We start from the raw sequence: 19,670 nt of genomic DNA on the forward strand, positions 1-19,670 counted from the left end.
CGTATTTGCAGGCGTTATTTTGCCTAGCATCCATTGCACCATGACAAAGTTGACATCAAAGCACGTCATTGCATGCAAAACTGTCATCACATGTCAGGCATGTGACGCCCCCTGTGACAAACATGACATCTGCCTGTTCTCCAGGTCCTTCTGCCCTGTCTTTGACATTGGAAGTGACATCTCGGGAATCATTGTGTTTTTTTGCAAGGTCACTCTTTGTCCTTTGCCTGTGATCTCACGGAAGTCTTCCAACAGTCTGTTCACACGGGTCTGAGAGGTCTTGATGCATGAAGTACCAAGGAATCAGGTTTGACTTGGTTCAAGTATGGGTGAGTTAGCAAGGCATTTTTTTTGCGGTTGTTTAACCTGACCCATGCCAACTGGCAGGCTTTCTGCCCTATTAGTATGGGAAGTTCCTTATCCTAATAATGCATCTGATTGTCAAAGGGGTGAATTATTAAACGATATGTGTTTCATTGAGGCAAAGCTGGGATTACACTTTTACATAATTGTAATAGCAGGCTGCTGACTGCTGTTACCAGCACCAATGATTGAACACTGTGATTGTGATTGTGACTGTGACTGTGGGTCCCCACAATGACGGTGGTGGTTCAAGTTCTTCGGGTGAGCTAAAGGGCGTGGAGAGGATATACATGAGAGGAGGAGCTGGGGTCACTCTCAGGTCAACCATGACTTATCAGATGGCATCACAGGCTCAAGGGGTAGACTAGACTATTCTTCGTACAGAACAAGCGATGCAACACTGGTGTGAAGGACAGAAACGTGTAGCAACAAAGGGAGTATTTACTTTTATTGTCGAACCTTACTGACAATAACATGCCTAATTATTATTACACTTATTTTTGTTTGGGGGATTTCAATGTCCACCACCAAGTGTGGCTTGGCAGCAGCACAACTGACCAGACTGCTGGGATTCTAGGGTGATGGTGGTGTAGTGGTGAGCAGAGCTGCCTTCCAAACAGTTGATCCAGGTTCGATTCCCGGACATCGCAGTGTCGTGGTTTCTAAACCGCCTTTTAAAGGAACCCCACTGGGATAAAACGGTGGCACAGTGGTTAGCACTGCTGCCTCACAGTGCCAGAGACCCGGGTTCAATTCCCGCCTCAGGCGACTGACTGTGTGGAGTTTGCACAATCTCCCCGTGTCTGCGTGGGTTTCCTCCGGGTGCTCCGGTTTCCTCCCACAGTCCAAAGATGTGCAGGCCAGGTGGATTGGCCATGCTAAATTGCCCGTAGTGTTAGGTAAGGGGTAAATGTAGGGGTATGGGTGGGTTGCGCTTCGGCGGGTCGGTGTGGTCTTGTTGGGCCGAAGGGCCTGTTTCCACACTGTAATGTAATCTAATCTAATCTAAAAAAAACAGAACCTGAATGTTTCGTTCTGTGGTAAAACGGATCTGTCAGATTGCTCCCCGCTTTGTGGGGTGCCAGGGTGGCTCAGTGGTTAGCAGTGCTGCCTCACAGCGCCAGGGACCTGGGTTCGTATTCCAACCTCAGGCGACTGTCTGTGTGAAGTTTGCACATTCTCCCCGTTTCCTCCTACAATCCAAAGGTGTGCAGGTTAGGTGAATTGGCCATGCTAACTTGCCCGGAGTGTTAGGTGCATTAGTCAGGGTGAATGTAGGGGAATAGGTCTGGGTGAGTTGATCTGCAGAGAGTCAGTGTGGACTTGTTGGGCCAAAGGGCTTGTTTCCACACTGTAGGGAATCTAATCTAATCTAAAAGGCTAGGCTGCCACACTGAGTTGGTGGCAGGTGATGGCAGTACCAAAGAAAGTGAAACCCTGACCCTTGTTATTAATTTGCTTACCACAGATGTATTTGTCCCGAACAGCACTGTTAGCACACAGTCCTTATGGAGGCAAAAGTCCTGATTTCACATTGAGAACATCTTCCATAGCACTAAGGAATGAGAGTAGACTTCGAATAGATCAGGCAACTCATGACTGAGCATCCATGAGGTGTTGGGGGCATCAGCAGTCGCTGTATTGTACTCCAACACAACCTGTAGACTGTCTGCAGTATCTCAGATGTCTGTCTTCAGCTAAGTTGATTCACTCCACGTGTTATCAAGAAATGGTCGGAGGCAAAGGTTATATGCTCTGACAGCGAACTGAAGCCTTGTGATCCAAGACTTCCTGCTGCCCTAGCAACGCTGTTCCCAGTACAGCAACAACATGGACACTAACTCAACCATGGGGACAAAACACCAATGTCATTCCTGTTCCCAAAAAGCAGGGCAATCTAACCCAGCCTGGCAGTCTACTCTTATCTTCAGCTAAGTGATGGAGTCATTATGAACAGCGGTGTGAAGAGACACTTGCTCAGCAATAATCTGCACCGAGAAGAAACATCTTGACACTGAGAAAATCTTTTTGTAATTTTCCCCTTCGGCTTTAGTTTGCGGTTTCCCTATTGAGTTGTGACGACCTTTCTTCCATGCATTTGCCCAACTCGTCTTATTTCAGCTCCATCCCTTGAGAAATGAGACATGCGTGTTAGAGGAGATACCTGTCTGCTGCAGGTTTCCAATTGCATGTCCCAGGCATCGTCCAACTGGGTCTTCATCACAGTGTCTCCCAGTCAATCATCCACACCAGTCAACATCAGTAAGCCACCGACTTGCACGTCACTTCAGTCTGTCACCGCTTTACTGGAGAAGTTAATAACACCCATGATTTATATTCTTCTGCAAGGTCACTTTCCATGTACAGGCACAGACATGCTTCACCCATCTTAGCTTGCTTTATCAGCAAGGACACATACTTGGAGACTGCCAAACTCAATGGCTTCCTTTTCCTTTTAAGTGCAGAGCTAAAAAGCAACAGGGTTGTTACAGGAGACAACACTGAACCATTAAGGGGGTAGACATATAGCTGAAGTCAAAGGGAAGCAGCCTTGAGTGAACTCAAAGGGGACTTCAGTCAGTTGGGGGCTACCAATGCAGTCAGTCAAGGAGCTTTTCAAGTTTCGGTCAAAGGGGTTGGCCACAGTCAGTGAGGCTCCTTGTCCTTCCAGAGTTTGGAGATCAATGTCCTTGGAGTCTAAGGATTGGGCTGTAGTCCATACTGCAGGGCAAGCGAACCCACTTCAGTGTTTGGTCAGTCAGGGTGCTGAGGGTCCAGGGTGAGATAGGCCACTTTTCCTCTGATAGGGCAAGTGGAGAGATTGAGTGAGATGGATGGGTTGGAAGAGCACTCTGGTGATACAGGAAGAGGGGGTGAGGTGTCCCACTGAGTGAGCGGGAATGGCTGATCAAGTGGGAGAACGAGATGCTGGAGTGCCATTGAGTGAACACAAAGGCATGTAAGATGGAGAAGCTAAATCCATTAGCCTTGGGTGAGATGTGTTCAGTGAGTGGTGGTTGTAGGGGTGTGAGGTAGCAGAGAGGTGTTGGTGACAGGAGAGGTGCACAGAAGGTCATTAACCTTTTTCCTGCACTGCTGGATGTTCCGTTCAACCTGGGACACTGAACTGATGCAGGCCAGTTATACTTGAACGATTTGGGTCTAGGCCAGTTATACTTGCTGGTGGCCTCTCCTCTGGCAGTATGCTCCTCTCCAACACACCAATGACTATCACTTACAGAAATCTGTCCACCAAGCAAGGAGCAAGCTTTGCTTTCTGTGCCATGGTGTATGTGCTAATGGTGGGAGCATCACAGTATGAGCTTCAGTTCCTGGCCTCCTGCCTCTGAAGTGACCTGGGTTTTATATACGGTGCCATTGATATAAATGACAGAAGGTCCCAACAGTAATGAGCACTTCCACTTCTGTTGCTGCATGGTTACTCTAGAAGGATAGTGAAGGGCACAGTCAGACTACTATTCAGGTAAAGGTCAGAAGATCGAGTGAGAAATGAGGTCCTGGGCACTATGAATCTCCCCTGACATAAGCAGCACAGTGGCTCAGTGGTTAGCACTGCTGCCTCACAGCACCAGGAACCTGGGTTCAATTCCAGCCTTGGGCGACTGTCTGTGTGGAGTTTGCACATTCTCCCCGTGTTTCTTTCACACTCGAGAGTGTGGTGCTGGAAAAGCACAGCAGGTTAGCCAGCATCTGAGGAGCAGGAGGATTGATGTTTCGTGCATAATTCCTCCCACAGTCCAAAGATAGGCAGGTTAGGTGAATTAGCCATGCTAAATTGCCCATAGTGTTCAGGAATGTGTAGGCTGGCTGCATTAAGCCATGGGAAATGTAGAGCGATAGGGTAGTGGAATGGGTCTAGGTGGGTTCTCTTTGGAGGGTATGCGTGGGCTTGTTGGGCCAACTGTTTCCACACTGTGGGAACTCCAAGTCAAAACACTTTAACTTCAAATGAAAAAAGTTCCACCCTGCATTTATTTCCCAAGTAAGATTGTTCTGCATTACCTCAACAAAATAAAAAAAAATCTCTCTGCCTCTTCTATGAACCTGAGAAATTTCATAACAATAAAGGCATGCCCTTGTAAACTCACCTTTCGTTATCAACATGCTGATCTGCTATCAAAGAACTCACATCTGTTCCTATTGGCTAAAGTCCCTAAAGGCTAATGACTGGTTTCCCCACAAAGTGAAAGCACACTTCAATAGTGTTTACTGTCGCCTTGTATCACCTCAGGTGGGATTAGGCCTTTGTTTATGAATCAACAATGAGCACACTCCGACTTTAAGAGGCCGGACTGTTTACTAAACTATATTTCCTTCTTTGTTCAGTTTAAGCTGGAATAAAAGAAAAAAATTGGAGTGGAACAAATCTATTCAGCCCATCTGAACACATCAGTAAGAATTGTGCAATAAGATTTTGTAAAGAAGTCAATCTGCGCTAAATCTAATGGCCTGAAGTTGCATTAAGAATAATCATGAATAACAACACTCAGTATGATCATGGTGTAAAGTGTACCCAAATACCAGAGTTAAAAAGTCACACAACAGCCGGTCATAGTCCAACAGGTTTAATTGGAAGCACTAGCTTTCGGAGCGACGCTCCTTCATCATGTGGTTGTCTGATGGAGGAGCAGTGCTCAGAAAGCCAGTGCTTCCAATCAAACCTGTTGGACTATAACCTGCTGTTGTGTGATTTTTAATTTTGTCCAGCACCGGCATCTCCATATTGCAAATCCCAGAGTCAGGTTAAACACAGAAACCTGAAAGTCGTCATATTATTTGCCCTCCTGTTCACATGGTTGTGCTTCACTCGCATTTCATTGATCAGCTCCGAACTGAAATCGATATAGACATGCATTTATTGCACATATTACATGCAAGACACAGTGTGAAAATGTGGAGGCTTTTGCATTGGATGGTCTGATAATTCTTAATTACTGCTGACAATTCCTCAGTATTGAAATTTTAAATTTGCAAGTCTGAGGTCTTATTCCTTCTGATTTGAATTATCATCACACACTAAAACAAATTAAAATTAAAATATGCTTTAGTTTTTTAAAATTTTTGATCTAATTTGTTCCTGGCCCTAACGCCCATCTTTCCTTTTTTTCACTTTATTTTATTCTCCATGCAATGATTACATGTTAGAAGGTCATGATTTGGAGATGCCTGTGTTGGACTGGGGTGTACAAAGTTAAAAATCACACAACACCAGGTTATAGTCCATTAGGTTTAATTGGAAGCACTAGATTTCTGAGCACTGCTCCTTCATTAGGTGGTTGTCTGATGAAGGAGCAGCGCTCAGAAAGCTAGTGCTTCCAATTAAACCTGTTGGGCTATAACCTGGTGTTGCATAATGTTATAAGGCACACATTTGAACAAAGACATGGCAAGACGATGCGAAGATTCTACAGTCTGGTCAGTTCAGATGATTTCCAAGCTCATACATGTCACACCTTCTCTCTAGATGGTGTTAACTCAGATGTCTAATGGTAATATGTCACCAGTCAAAGCCCACGAAACTTCTGTAAACATTATAAATGATGACTATCATTTCTTCACCATCGACTGAAACTCCCAGCTATTGAATGGACCGAAAATGTGCTGAGTCCTGACTATTTAGTTGCAATCCCTTACAAACTCATCAAAACTTGTCTTGCATGTTTTCTGTTACTTGCTGCTGTCCAGCATCTAGAAGGCGAAGGGATGATTTGATCAAAGTCTTTGCGATATCAAGAGGAAGAGACAGGGTAGATAAAGATAAACTAATTTCACAGGTTGGGGATTCGAGAACTAGGAGTCAAAGTCTGAGAATTAAGGCCAGAGCGTTCGGGCAAGATGTTAGGAAGCACTTCCACACACAACGTTGGGGAGATGTTTGGAACTCTCTTTCGCAAACAGTGGTGGCGTTGGAATCAGCTATTAATTTTCAATCTAAGATAGATAAGTCTTGGGGCAAGTACTCTAGCTATAGTAGAAATGCAAAAAAAGCTATACGGTCATGAACTCATAATGGCAAATTAGTAAACTGAATTCAGTAAAGCTCGTCATTCTCACTTCCTTCATGATGAAAGATGGCAACTAAAGACCAGGGAATTATAGGCCGGTGATATCAGTGGTGATTAGAGTGGTGCTGTAAAAGCACAGCAGGCAGCATCCGAGGAGCAGGAAAATCGACATTTCGGGCAAAAACCCTTCATCAGGAATCAGGAGTCCCCAGCATCTGCAGTGCTCACTTTTGCCTAGCTGACCTCAGTGGTGGACAAGTTGTTGGAGGGAATCCTGAGGGACAGGATGTATATGTATTTGGAAAGGCAAGAACCGATTAGGGATAGTCAGCATGGCTTTGTGCGTGGGAAATCATGTCTCACAAACTTGATTGAGATTTTTGAAGAAGAAATTAAGAGGATTGATGAGGGCAGAGCAGTGGATGCGATCTACATGGACTTCAGTAAGACATTCAACAAGGTTCCTCATGGGAGACTGGTTAGCAAGTTTAGATCACATGGAATACAGGGAGAACTAGCCATTTGGATACAGAACTGCTCAAAAGTGAAAGACTTTTGGTAGTGGTAGAGGGTTGTTTTTCAGACTGGAGGCCTGTGACCAGTGGAGTGCCACAAGGATCGGTGCTGGGTCCACTGCTTTTCATCATTTATATAAATGATTTGGATGTGAACATAAGAGGTACAGTTAGTAAATTTGCAGATGACACCAACATTGGTGGTGTAGTGGACAGTGAAGAAGGTTACCTCAGATTACAACAGGATCTTGACCAGATGGGCCACTGGGCTGAGGAGTTTAATTCAGATAAATGCGAGGTGCTGCATTTTGGGAAAGCAAATCTTAGCGGGACTTATACACTTAATAGTAACGTCCTCGGGAGTGTCACTGAACAAAGAGACCTTGGAGTGCAGATTCATAGCTCTTTGAAAGTGGAGTCGCAGGTAGATAGGATAGTGAAGAAGGCGTTTAGTATATTTTACTTTATTGGTCAGAGTATTGAGTTCAGGAGTTGGGAGGTCATGTTGCAGCTGGATGAGTTAGGCCACTTGAAAAGGTTAAGAAAAGATTTACAAGAGTATTGCCAGGGTTGGAGAGTCTGAGCTGCAGGGAGAGACTGGGGCTCTTTTCCCTGGAGTGTTGGAGACTGAGGGGTGACCTTGTAAAGATTTATGAAATCATGAGATGAAAAGTTTGGTGCTGGAAAAACACAGCAGGTCAGGCAGCATCTAAGGAGAAGGAGAATTGAGTTTCAGACATTAGCCCTTCATTAGGAATGTGGGGGAAAGGAAGGGACTGAGAGATAAATGGGAGGGTAGTGGTGGGGAAGGTAGCTGGGAAGGTGATAGGTGGATATAAGTGGGGGGGGGGTGATGGTGATAGGTCTGAGGGGAGGGTGGAGCAGATAGGTGGATGGAAGATGGGCAGGTAGGACAGTTCAAGAGGGCGGTGCTGAGTTGGAGGGTTGGATCTGGGGTGAGGTGGAGGGAGGGGAGATAAGGAAGCTGGTGAAATCGATGTTGATGTCATGTGTTTGGGACATTTGCAAGGCTGAAGGTGAGGCATTCTTCCTCTAGGTATGAGCCACAGGGCGATGGGTTCCTTGCCCTCTGGCTGACCACTTCAACTTCCCCTCCCCATCCAATAAGAACATGCAAGTCCTAGGCCTCCTCCACTGTTAAATCTTAATCAATCCATGACAGGGGGAAGAATGCCTCATCTTCTGCCTTAGCACCCTCCAACCACACAGGATCAATGTGGATTTCACCAGTTTACCCATCTCCCCTCCCTCCACCTTATCCCAGATCCAACCCTTCAACTCAGCATCGCCCTCTTGAACTGTCTCACCTGCCCATCTTCCTTCCCACCTATCCGCTCCACCTTCCCCTCTGACCTATCACCTTTACCCCACCTTTATCTACCTCTCGCCTTCCCAGCTACCTTCCCTTCATCTCCAGCCCCAGCTTTCTATTTATCTCTCAGCCCCCTTCTCTCCCCCACCCCCACAGACATTCCTGATGAAGGGCTTATGCCCGAAACATCGACTCTCCTGCTCCTCATATGCTGCCTGACCGGCTGTGCTTTTCCAGCGCCGCACTTTTAACTCTGATCTGCAGTCCTCAATTTCTCAGAGTCCAGAACTAGAGGGCATAGGTTTAGGGTGAGAGGGGAAAGATTTAAAAGCGTTGCCTTGATAGTGTCTTTTTTTTAATGAACTCTCATGAGACATAGATGTCACTGACTGAGCCAGCATTTCTTGCCTGACTCTCGTTGCCCTTCAGAAGGTGATGGTGGGCTGCCTTCTTGAATCGCTGCAGTCCATGCGCTACAGGCAGATGCACAATATTGGAATTCTAGCATTTTGGCTCAACAAACTGCTTCGTGGCACGGTGCCTCAGTGGTTAGCACTGCTGCCTCACAGCGCCAGGGACCGGGGTTCAATACCAGCCTCAGACAACTGCCTGTGTGGAGTTTGCATGTTCTCCCCCGCGTCTGCGTGGGTTTCCTCCGGGTGCTTGGGTTTCCTCCCACAATCCAAAGGTGTGCAGGTCAGGGTGAATTGACCATGCTAAATTGTCCCATAGTGTGTAGGTTAGGTGCAGTATTAAATACATGATAATAGTGTAGGGGAATGGGTCTGGTTGGGTTATCCTTCGGAGGGTCCATGTGGATTTGTTGGGCTGAAGGGTCTGTTACCACACTGTAGGGATTCTATGAAAACTAATGGAATGGGCCGAGACAAAGAGGAGATTTTGCAGATGGAAGTATTCCTCTGTATCTGCTGCCCTTGTCTTTCTAAATGGTAGTGGTTGTGGTTTTAGGAGATCTCAGAAGTCTTTGTGAATTTCTGCAGTGCATCCTGTACATAGTACACACTGCTGCTACTGAGTATCAGTGGTAGGGGAAATGGATACGTATGCATGGCGGGGCCAACCGAGTGGGCTGTTTTGTCTCGGAAGGCGTCGAATTTCTTGAGTGTTGCTGGAATTATGCTCGTTCAAGCAATTGGGGAATACTCCCTCATACTCCTGAATCATGCCTTGTAGATTAGATTACTTACAGTGTGGAAACAGACCCTTCGGCCCAACAAGTCCACACCAACCCTCCGAAGCGCAACCCACCCATACCCCTACATTTACCCCTTACCTAACACTACAGGCAATTTAGCGTGGCCAATTCACCTGACCTGCACATCTTTGGACTGTGGGAGGAAACCAGAGCACCCAGAGCAAACCCACGCAGACACGGGGAGAACGTGCAAACTCCACACAGTCAGTCGCCTGAGGCGGGAACTGAACCCGGGTCTCTGGCGCTGTGAGGCAGCAGTGCTAACCACTGTGCCACCGTGCCGCCCACCACGGGGCATGGTGGCACAGTTGTAGATGGTGGACAGGTTTTAGGGTTACCCCCCAAAGTGCTGTCTCCATCTCAAAAATATTTAAAACAATAAATGGCTCTTACTGGAACCAGTCTGCATCATTTATTTCAAGTGAACTAACAGTTATATGAGTCCTGAAGAAGGGTTACACCTGAAAGGTTGACTTCTCCACCTCCTGATGCTGGCTTGCTGTGTTCTTCCAGCCTCCTGCCGGTCTACCTTGGATTCCAACATCTGCAGGTGTTTTGTCTCTAAATATTAAAATAATGGATAGAAGTTTGGCACACCCACTTCCATGCAATTATAGCACCCTAACATTTCTGACATCTATCTTTGCCTTAATTTGAGCCCAGAGTCTCCAGGCACTTAATCAGATAAAGACAAGAAACAATGCAGAACAGTTCACACTTGGTTAACCAGGTACTTATATTAAAAACATGAAGAACTGAGTTACTGCATTGTAATAACTCTGTCAGTACCAGCAGTTTAACACCAATGTGTAAATACCAGTGGGCAGGTGCTTTGGACTATTGCTTAAAATATAGCATAGATTCCATGAACCGGCTACTGATTGAAATCATTTTTTTCAAGTACTCTTGATCACTTTCTCAATATTTAACTATTATCTGGAAACTTCCTTACCTTTTAAAACTGACTGGTGGTTTGGAAAACATGTTCAACAATGAAAAAAGGAATTTCAGTCATGGCATGAGGGCGGCATATAAATAAAAAGTCTGTGTGTGCTTATTTCTAAATGTGTGTGTCTGTGTCTGTGTGCATTTGTCTAGGTCTTTGTCTGTATCTCGGTATTCCAGGGTAGGAGGGTGTGTGTGTGTCGATTCCAAGGGAATGTGTGTTTGTGTGTGTGTGTGTATTTACATGTGTATGTGTGAGTGTGAATCTATATACATGTTTTGTGTATTTATATGTGCATATATAGCGAGTATTTTTATGTGTGTGTGTATTTGCATGTGATGCATGTGTGTGTTTGTGTGTATTTGCATGTGTTTGTGTGAAAGAGTGCATCTCTGTGAATTTGTGTGTGTTTGTGTGTATGAGTGTATGTGTTTGTGTGTATTTTTTTGTGTGTGAGTGCCTGTATATTTGTGTGTATGTGTGTTTGCGTATGTGAGAGAGAGTGTGTCTGTGTGAGATTGTGTGTGTGTTTGTGTGTGTATATGTGTGTGCATGCATGTGGTGTGTTTGTGTTTGTATGTGTGTGTGCATGTACGTGTGCATTTGTGTTTGAGTTTGTATGCATGGGTGCATGTATGTTTGTGTTTGTACTGTGTGTATGTTTGTGTTTTCATGTGTGTCTGTGTATGTGTGTTTTTGTGCATATATGTGTGTGAGTGTTAGTGTGTGTATGTGTGTGTAAGTATGTGTATGTTTTTGTGTGTGTATGTGTGTGCATGTGAGTGTGTTTGCGTGTTGTGTGTGCAAGTGCATGTGACATGTGTGTGTGCTTGTGCGTGTGTGTGAGAGAGTATGTGTTTTTGTGTGTGTGCATGTGCATGAGTGTGTGCGGGTGTGTGTATATGTGTGTGCATGTGTTGGTGTTTGTACGTGTGTGTTTATGTGCAAGTGTGAGTGTATATGTGTGTATGATTGTGTTTTTGTATGTGTATGTTTGTGTGACTGGGTTTGTGTGAGTGAGAGAGAAAGAGTATGCGCAGGTGCATGTGTACGTGTGTGTGTATGTGTGCATGTATGTGTGTATGTGTGTGTATGAGTGTGTGTGTTTGTGTGTGTCTGTGTGAGTGTGTGTCTGTGTGAGTATGTGTGTGTGCGAGTATGTGTGTGTGTGAGCATGCGTATGTCTCTGTATGTGTGCATGTGTATCGGTGAGTGTGTATGTGTGCATGTGTGTGTGTTCATGTATGTGTGTGCATGTGTGCGTGAGCATATGTATTTGTGAGTGTGTGCGAGTGGGTGTGTGTGTGCGTGTGATAGCACCTGCATGTATGTGATAGCACATGCCTGTGTGTGTGTGTCTGTGTGCATCTGTGTGTGTACATGTGTCTGTGCTTGTGTTTGAATGTCTGTGTGCGTACGTATGTATGTGTGCATGAGAGTGTGTGTGTTTGTGCGTTCGCATGTGCATGCGTTTGTGAGTCTGTGTATGGTTGTCTGTATGTATGTATGTGTATGTGTGTGTTTGTCTGTATGGTGAGTGTGTATGTGTGAGAAGGTGTGTCTGTATGTATGTGTGTGGGTTTGTGTGTGCATGAGTGTGTGTGTGAATGTGTGTATGTGTGTGTCTGTGTGAGTGTTTGTGTGTATATGCTTGAGAGTGTGTGTGTGGGGGTCTGTTGTATGAGTGTGTGTGTGTGAGCATGTGTGTAGCGTGTGCCTGTGAGTGTGTGTGTGTATTTGTGTATGCATGCGTTTGTGGGGGTGTGTGTATGCATATGTGTGTGTGCGTGTGTGTGTATGCGCATGTGTGTCTATGTATGTGTGTGTTTGTGTTTGTACGTATATGTGTGTGTCTGTGGGAGTGTGTGCTTGTTAGTGTGTGTGAGTGTGACAGTTTGTGTGCTTGTATCTGTGTGTATGGGAGAGTGTGTGAGTCTGTGTGTGTGTTTGTGTGTGAGTGTATGTGTGTGTGAGTGTGTTTATGAGTGTGTGTGTATATGTGTGTATGTGTCTGCATGTGTGTCTCTATGTGTGTGTGTGTGTGAGTGCGTGTTTGTCTGTATGTATGTGTGTGTGTGCCTGTGGTGTGAGTGTGTGTGTTCTTGTGTGAGCGTGTGCATGTGTCTCTATGTGTGTGCATGAGTGTTTGTGATTGTATGTGCATGTATTTATTTTTGTATGTGTGTTTTTATGTTAGTGTCTGTGTGTGCATGTTTGTGCAGGTATACTTGTGTGAGTGTTTGGGTGTGCATCTGTGCCTATGTGAGAGAGTGTGTATATGCATTTATGTTTGTGATTGTACATGTGTGTATATTAATTTGCACGTGTGTTTTTATGTTTGTGTCTGTGTGTGCATGTTTGCATGTGTGAATTTGGGTGTGTGTGCATGTGTATGTGTGTGAGAGAGAGAGTGTGAGTGTGTGTATGTGTGAGTGTGAGCATGTAGTGTGAATGTGCGTGTGTCTGTGTGAGTGTGTGTCTGTATGTTTGTGTGTGTGTGTGAGTGCATGTTTGTCTGTGTGTGTGTGTTTGTGATTGTATGTGTGTATTTATTTCTGTGTGTGTGTTTTTATGCTAGTGTCTGTGTGTGCATGTTTGTGCGCATTTGTGAGAGTGTTTTGGAGGGTGTATACATATGCGTCTGTTAGTTTGTTATGTGTGACTGTGTGTCTGTGTGCTTGTGTATATGTGTGTGTGTGCTTGTGTCTCTATGTGTGCATGAGTATGTGTCTGAGTGAGAGAGAACATGTGTATGTGTAAGTATGAGCGTGTGCATGTGTCTCTATGTGTGTGCATGAGTGTTTGTGATTGTATGTGCATGTATTTATTTTTGTATGTGTGTTTTTATGTTAGTGTCTGTGTGTGCATGTTTGTGCAGGTATACTTGTGTGAGTGTTTGGGTGTGCATCTGTGTATATATGTGTGCATGAGTGTGAGTGTGTGTGTATATGTGTGTGTATGTGTGCGTGTATATCCGTGTGCGAGTGTGTGTGTGCGTTTGTGTATGTGTGCATTTGTATGTGTGTGCACATGTGTCTGTGTGTGCGAGTGTATATGTATATGTGTAAGAGACAGTGTGTGTGTTTGTGTGTGTGCGTGTTTTTCTACATGTGTGTGTTTGTATTTGTGTGTGCTTGTATCTGCATGAGTGTGTGTGAGAGAGTGTGTTAGAGAGAATGCGTGCCTGTGTGTGAGTATAAGTGTGTGTCTATGTGTGAGTCTCTAGGTATGTGTGTTTATTTTTGTATGTGTTTATGTGTGTTTTTAGGTTGTGTGTGCATGTTTATGTTTGTGTATTTGTGTGAGTGTTTTGGTGTACTTGTATATGTGTGTGTGAGTCTGTGTGCGTGTGTATGCGTTTGCATGTGTGTGTCAATGTGTGTGCCTATTTGTGTGTTTTTGTCTGTGTGTATGTGTGAGTGTGTGTCTGTGTGTGTTTGTGATTGTATGTGCGTGTATTTGTATGTGTATATGTGTGTTTTTATGTTAATGTCTGTGGGTTCATGTTTGTGTGTGTATATTTGTGTGAGTGTTTGGGTGTATGTGCATGTGTATGTGTGAGTGTGTATGCGTCTGTGTGTGAGAGAGTGGGAGTGTGTGTTTGTGTATGTGAGTGCATGCGTGTGTGAGTGCATGTGGGTGTGTGGGAGAGAATGAGTGTGTGTGTGTGAGTGTGTATATGTGCGTGTGTGTGTCTGTGTGAATGTATGAGTGTGAGTGTATGTGTGCATGTGGTGTAAGTGTGTGTATCTGTATGTGAGAGTGTGCGCGTCTGTGTGTTTGTCTATGTGGATGTGTGTGTGTGCGTGTGTGTTTGTGATTGTATGTGTGTGTATTAGTTTTTGTATGTGTGTGTTTTAATGTTAGTGTCTGTGTGTGCATGTGAGTTTCTCTGTGTGGAAGGGTTGTGTGTGTGTGAGTGCGTGTGGATGTGTGTGTGTTTGTGATTGTATGTGTTCATGTATCTGTTTTTGTATGTTTATGTGTGTGGGTTTTTTAATGTTAATGTCTGTGTGCGTGTTTGTGTGTGTATATTTGTCTGAGTGTTTGGGGGTGTGTGTATATGTGTGTGTGAGAGTGCATATGCATGTGTATGTGTGTGTGTGAGTTGGTGTGCATGTGTATGTGTGCCTGTATGTGTGTTTGTATGTGAGTGTATATGTTCATATGTGTGTTTGTATGTGTGTGTGAGTGTTTGTGTATGCATGTGGTGTGAGTGTGTGTGGTGTGAGTGTGTGCATGCATTTGGTGTGAGTGTGTTTGGTGTGAATGTGTGTGCGCTTGTCTGTGTATGAGTGTGTGTGTGTCTATATGTGTGCGTATCTGTTTTTGTATGTGTGTGTGTTTTATTTATTTTGTGTTAGTGTCTGTGTGAATGTTTGTGGGTGTATATTTGTGTGAGTGTTTGGGTATGTGTGTGTATATGTGTATGCGTGTGTATGAGAGAGAGAGTGCGTGTGTCTGTGAGTGAGAGTGTGTGCGTGTGGTGTGTGACTGTGTGTGTCTGTGTATGAGTGTATGCTTGTCTGTGTGCAAGTGTGAGCATGTGTCTATGTATGTGTGCAATTGTGTTTGTATGTGTGTGTTTTTATGTTAGTGTCTGTGTGTTCATGTTTGTGTGCGTATGTTGTGTGTGTTTGGGTGTATGTGCATGTGTATATGTGTGTGTGTTTGTGTGCATGTGAGTGTGTGCATGAGTGTCTGTGTGTGTGAGAGTATGTGTGAGGGAGAGGGAGTGTGTATTTGTGTATGTGTGTGCATGTGTGAGTGTGTGTGTATGTGTGTGGGTGAGAGAGAGTGTGTGTGTTTGTGTGTGCTTGTGTGAGTCTGTGTGTATTTGCTTTTGTAAGTTTGTGTATGTTTTTTATGTTAGTGTCCGTGTGTGCATGTGTGTGTGTATTTATGAGAATGCATAGGTGTGCATATATGTGTGTATGACTGTGTATGTGTGTGCATGTGCATGCATGTGTGCGTGTGTGTGTGAGAATGTATGTTTGTCTGCATGTGCATGTGAGTGTGTGTACATCAATGTCTGTGTGTGTGTGTGCATTTTGGTTTTTTCATGTGTGTGTAATTGTGTTTGTGTGCATGTGGTGTTTGTGCATGTATGTGTGTATGTGCATGTCTGTGCGTGAGTGTCTGTGTGTGTGTTTGTCTATGTGTATGTGTATGTCTGTATGTGAGTGTGTGTACTTATTTATGTATATGTGTGTTTTTATGTTAGTGTCTGTATGTGAGTGTGTGTGTGTGCATGTGCGCGAGTGTGTGTGTGTGTATATGTGTGTGCATGTGTTGGTGTTTGTACGTTTGTGTGTATATGTGTGTTTTTATGTTAGCATCTGTGTGTTTGTGTGTGTATATTTGTGTGAGTGTTTGGGTGTGTGTGTTTATATGTGTGCATATGTATGTGTGTGAGAGAGTGTGTGTGTGTGATTGTTTCAGTGTATGTATGTGTGCGTGAGTCTGTGTTTGTCTGTGTGTGTGAGTGAGAGAATGTGTGTGTAAGTGTGATTGTATGTGTCTGTATATGTTTTTGTAAGTTTGTGTGTGTTTTTATGTTAGTGTCTGTATGTGCATGTTTGTGTGCGTATATTTGTGAGAGTGTTTGGGTGTGTGCATACATACGTGTGTGTGCATGTGTATGTGTGTGTATGTATGTACATGTGTATGTGTGCATGAGTGCGTGTGAGAGAGAATGTCTTTATGTCTGTTTGTGTGTGTATGTGTGTGTCTATATGTGTGTTTGGGTGTATGTTTGTGATTGTATGTGTTTGTGTGCATTGTCATATTAGTGTCTGTGTGCGTGTTTGTGTGTGTATATTTATGTGAGTGTTTGGGTGTGTGCATGTGTGTATATGTGTGCATGAGTGTGTGTGTGTATGTGTGTGTGAATGTGTGCATGTGTGTCTATGAGAGAGAGTGCGTGTGTGTGAGAAGGAATGTGTGTTTGCGTGTATGTGCATGTGAGTGTGTGTGTGCATGTATGTGTGTGCGAGTGTGTGTGGCTGTGTGTATGTGAATGTGTGTGTTTTTGTGGGTGTGTGTAACTGTGGATGTGTTTGTGTGTGGGTGTACTTGTGTGTGTGTATATGTGTGTGAGACAGAGAGTGTGTATGTGAGCGTGGGTGTTTGTGTCTGTGTGAGCGTGTGTGTGAGAGTGTGTGCGCGTGTGCCTGTGTGTGTGAGAGACTATGTGTATGTATGTGTGTGTGTTTGTGCGTGTGTGTGTGTAACTGTGTATGTATGTGTGAGTGTGTGCATGTGTGTGTGAGCATGTATGTGCATGTGTGTAAAAGTGTCTGTGTCTGTGTGTGTGTGTGAGCGTGTACATGTCTGTGCGTGTGATGTGTGTGCGTTTGCCTGTGTGTATGTGTGAGAGTGCCTCAATGTGCGTGTTTGTGATTGTATGAGTGTGTGTTTTTCTGTTAGTGGTCTGTGTGTGCATGTTTGTGTATGTGTGTCAGTATGTGTGTGTGAGAGGCAGAATGTGTGTGTTTAAGTGTGTGTGTATGTGTCAGAGTGTATGTGAATGTGTCATTTTATCTGTGTTTGTGTGAGCGTGTAATTGTGTGTGTGTGAATGTGTGTCTGTGTGCATCTGTATGAGTGTGCCTGTGTGTGCGCATGCATGTGAGTATGCCTGTATGTGTGTCAGTCTGTGTTTGTATGTGTGAGTATGTGTGTGTATGAGAGAGAGTATGTGTGTGTGTGTCTGTGTGTGTACATGCGGTTGAGTGTGTCTGTGGGTATGAGTGTGTGTGCGTGCAGGTGTGTATTTTGATGTATGTGTGTGTGTGCGTGTGTCTGTGTGTGTTTGTGTGAGTGAGTGTGTGCGCGTGTGTGTCTGTGTGTGTGAGTTTGCGTGTGAGTGAGTGTCTGTGTGTGTGAGAGAATGTGTGGGTATGCGCGCTGTTGTGTTTGTGTATGCGTCTGTGTGTGTGTCTGTCTGTATCTGTCTGTGTGTGTCTGTCTATGTGTGTCTGTGTGTGTGTCTGTGTGTGTGTGTGTCTGTCTGTCTGTGTGTGCCTGTGTGTGTGTCTGTGTGTGCGTCTGTGTGTGTGTGTCTGTATGTGTTTGTGCATGTGTGGTGTGTGTCAGTCCTGGGCTGGTCCAGTCTCACGACTCCAAATTCAGTTAATGATTTCATTCACAATGATTGGGTTATTTCCAGGTAGCACCGTATTGGATGATTTCCAAAGTCACATGACAAAAGATCTCTATATTCAGCTTATAACAAAGATCTCAAGCAGTATATAGTCCCATTAGCAGAAGCATTGCTAGAAATGTGATTTTCTGCTGTGTGTGATGGAGAACAAAATCATTCTGTGTGAAATAACAGCATTGACAATCACATTTCAGTGTCTGAACCGCAATGGCTTCAGAATGCAATTTTCAGCTTCGTTTTGTTAAAGTAGGAATCATCAAAATCCGATGAATGCATGAAGGAACTCCTTCATTCAGCCATTATTTGACTGTCCATCTCAGGCAAACAAGTCCCAGTGCCCGACTACTCTGCAGTATTGTACATCAGGCACGATTCGCAGAAATGCATGGTTTACACTGCATCACGAGGTTGGGGGGTTAGGTCTTGCTTCAGAGACTCAACCCTTAAAAGGCTTGAGGAAAAGTCAGGTAACTTAATTTTTCTTCATCTTGGAAGAGACAGGCATGAGTGTTTCTAGGCTTCTCAAAGATGCAGAATGCCACTGGCTGCATCCACAAAGTGAGCACTTTTATCAATTCCTCTCGTATCCCTTTATGATGCGTTGGCCCCGTCATAGAGATGTACAGCACAGAAACACACCCTTTGGTCCCACCTGTCCATGCCGACCAGATTTCGCAACCTTTCCCTGAGTTAGAATAAAATATCCTTTCTTGTCACATGTCGGTCCAGTACAGGAGAATAGTGAAAGGCTTTAACAATGGCTGCCTCTAATCTTAGGTACAAGTACCAAGGTACAAATCTTGGAAACAGAAGAGAAATAAAAGTAAAAATAGTAGCATCACATAAAAAATGAGTTAGGAATAAGTTGTTGTAACATAGATAATAGATTGACTTAACAGTCTGGTAAAGAATTTCAAAGAGATATTACATAGCAGCAGCTCAGTGAGCATGAGGTCTGACTGGCTCACTCCACTCTATGGCTTCGGTCAGCTCCGTTCTGGCAAACATCTACACCAAGGTAAGTTGCACTGTTTGGTGACTCATTTCTCCTGCTGCCCCAGGACTCACTTCCCCCTCACATTTCTCCGGGACACACTTCCCCCTCACACTGCCCCAGGACTCACTTCCCCCTCACACTTCTCCGGAAGTCACTTCACCCTCACACTGCTCCTGGACTCACTTCCCCCTCACACTGATCCTGGACTCACTTCCCCCTCACACTGATCCGGGACTCACTTCCCCCTCACACTGCTCCTGGACTCACTTCCCCCTCATACTGCTCCTGGACTCACTTCCCCCTCACACTGATCTGGGACTCACTTCCCCCTCACACTGATCTGGGACTCACTTCCCTCTCACACTGCTCCTGGACTCACTTCCCCCTCACACTGATCTGGGACTCACTTCCCCCTCACACTGATCTGGGACTCACTTCCCCCTCACACTGCTCCTGGACTCACTTCCCCCTCACACTGCTCCTGGACTCACTTCTCCCTCACACTGATCCGGGACTCACTTCTCCCTCACACTTCTCCGGAAGTCACTTCCCCCTCACACTGCTCCGGGACTCAGTTCCCCCCCACACTGCTCCTGGACTCACTTCCCCCTCACACTGATCTGGGACTCACATCCCCCTCAAACTGCTCCAGGACCCACTTACCCCTCACTCTGCTCTGGGACTCACTTCCCCCTCAAACTGCTCCAGGACCCACTTCCCCCTCACTCTGCTCCGGGACTCACTTCCCCCTTACACTGCTCCGGGACTCCCTTCCCCTCACACTGCTCCGGGACACAATTCCCCCTCAAGCTGCTCCGGGATTCACTTCCACACACACTGCTCCAGGACTCACTTCCCCCTCACACTGCTCCAGGAGTCACTTCCCCCTCACACTGCTCCGGGACTCTCTTCCCCCTCACACTGCTCCATGTACTCACTTCCCCCTCACACTGATCCGGGATTCACTTCCCCCTCACACTGCTCCAGAACTCACTTCCCGTCACACTTCTCCGGGACTCACTTCCCCCTCACACTGATCCGGGATTCACTTCCCCCTCACACTGCTCCAGAACTCACTTCCCGTCACACTTCTCCGGGACTCACTTCACC

This window comes from Chiloscyllium punctatum, chromosome 20, assembly GCF_047496795.1.
Source record: "Chiloscyllium punctatum isolate Juve2018m chromosome 20, sChiPun1.3, whole genome shotgun sequence".
In the NCBI taxonomy this organism is placed as follows: Eukaryota; Metazoa; Chordata; class Chondrichthyes; order Orectolobiformes; family Hemiscylliidae; genus Chiloscyllium; species Chiloscyllium punctatum.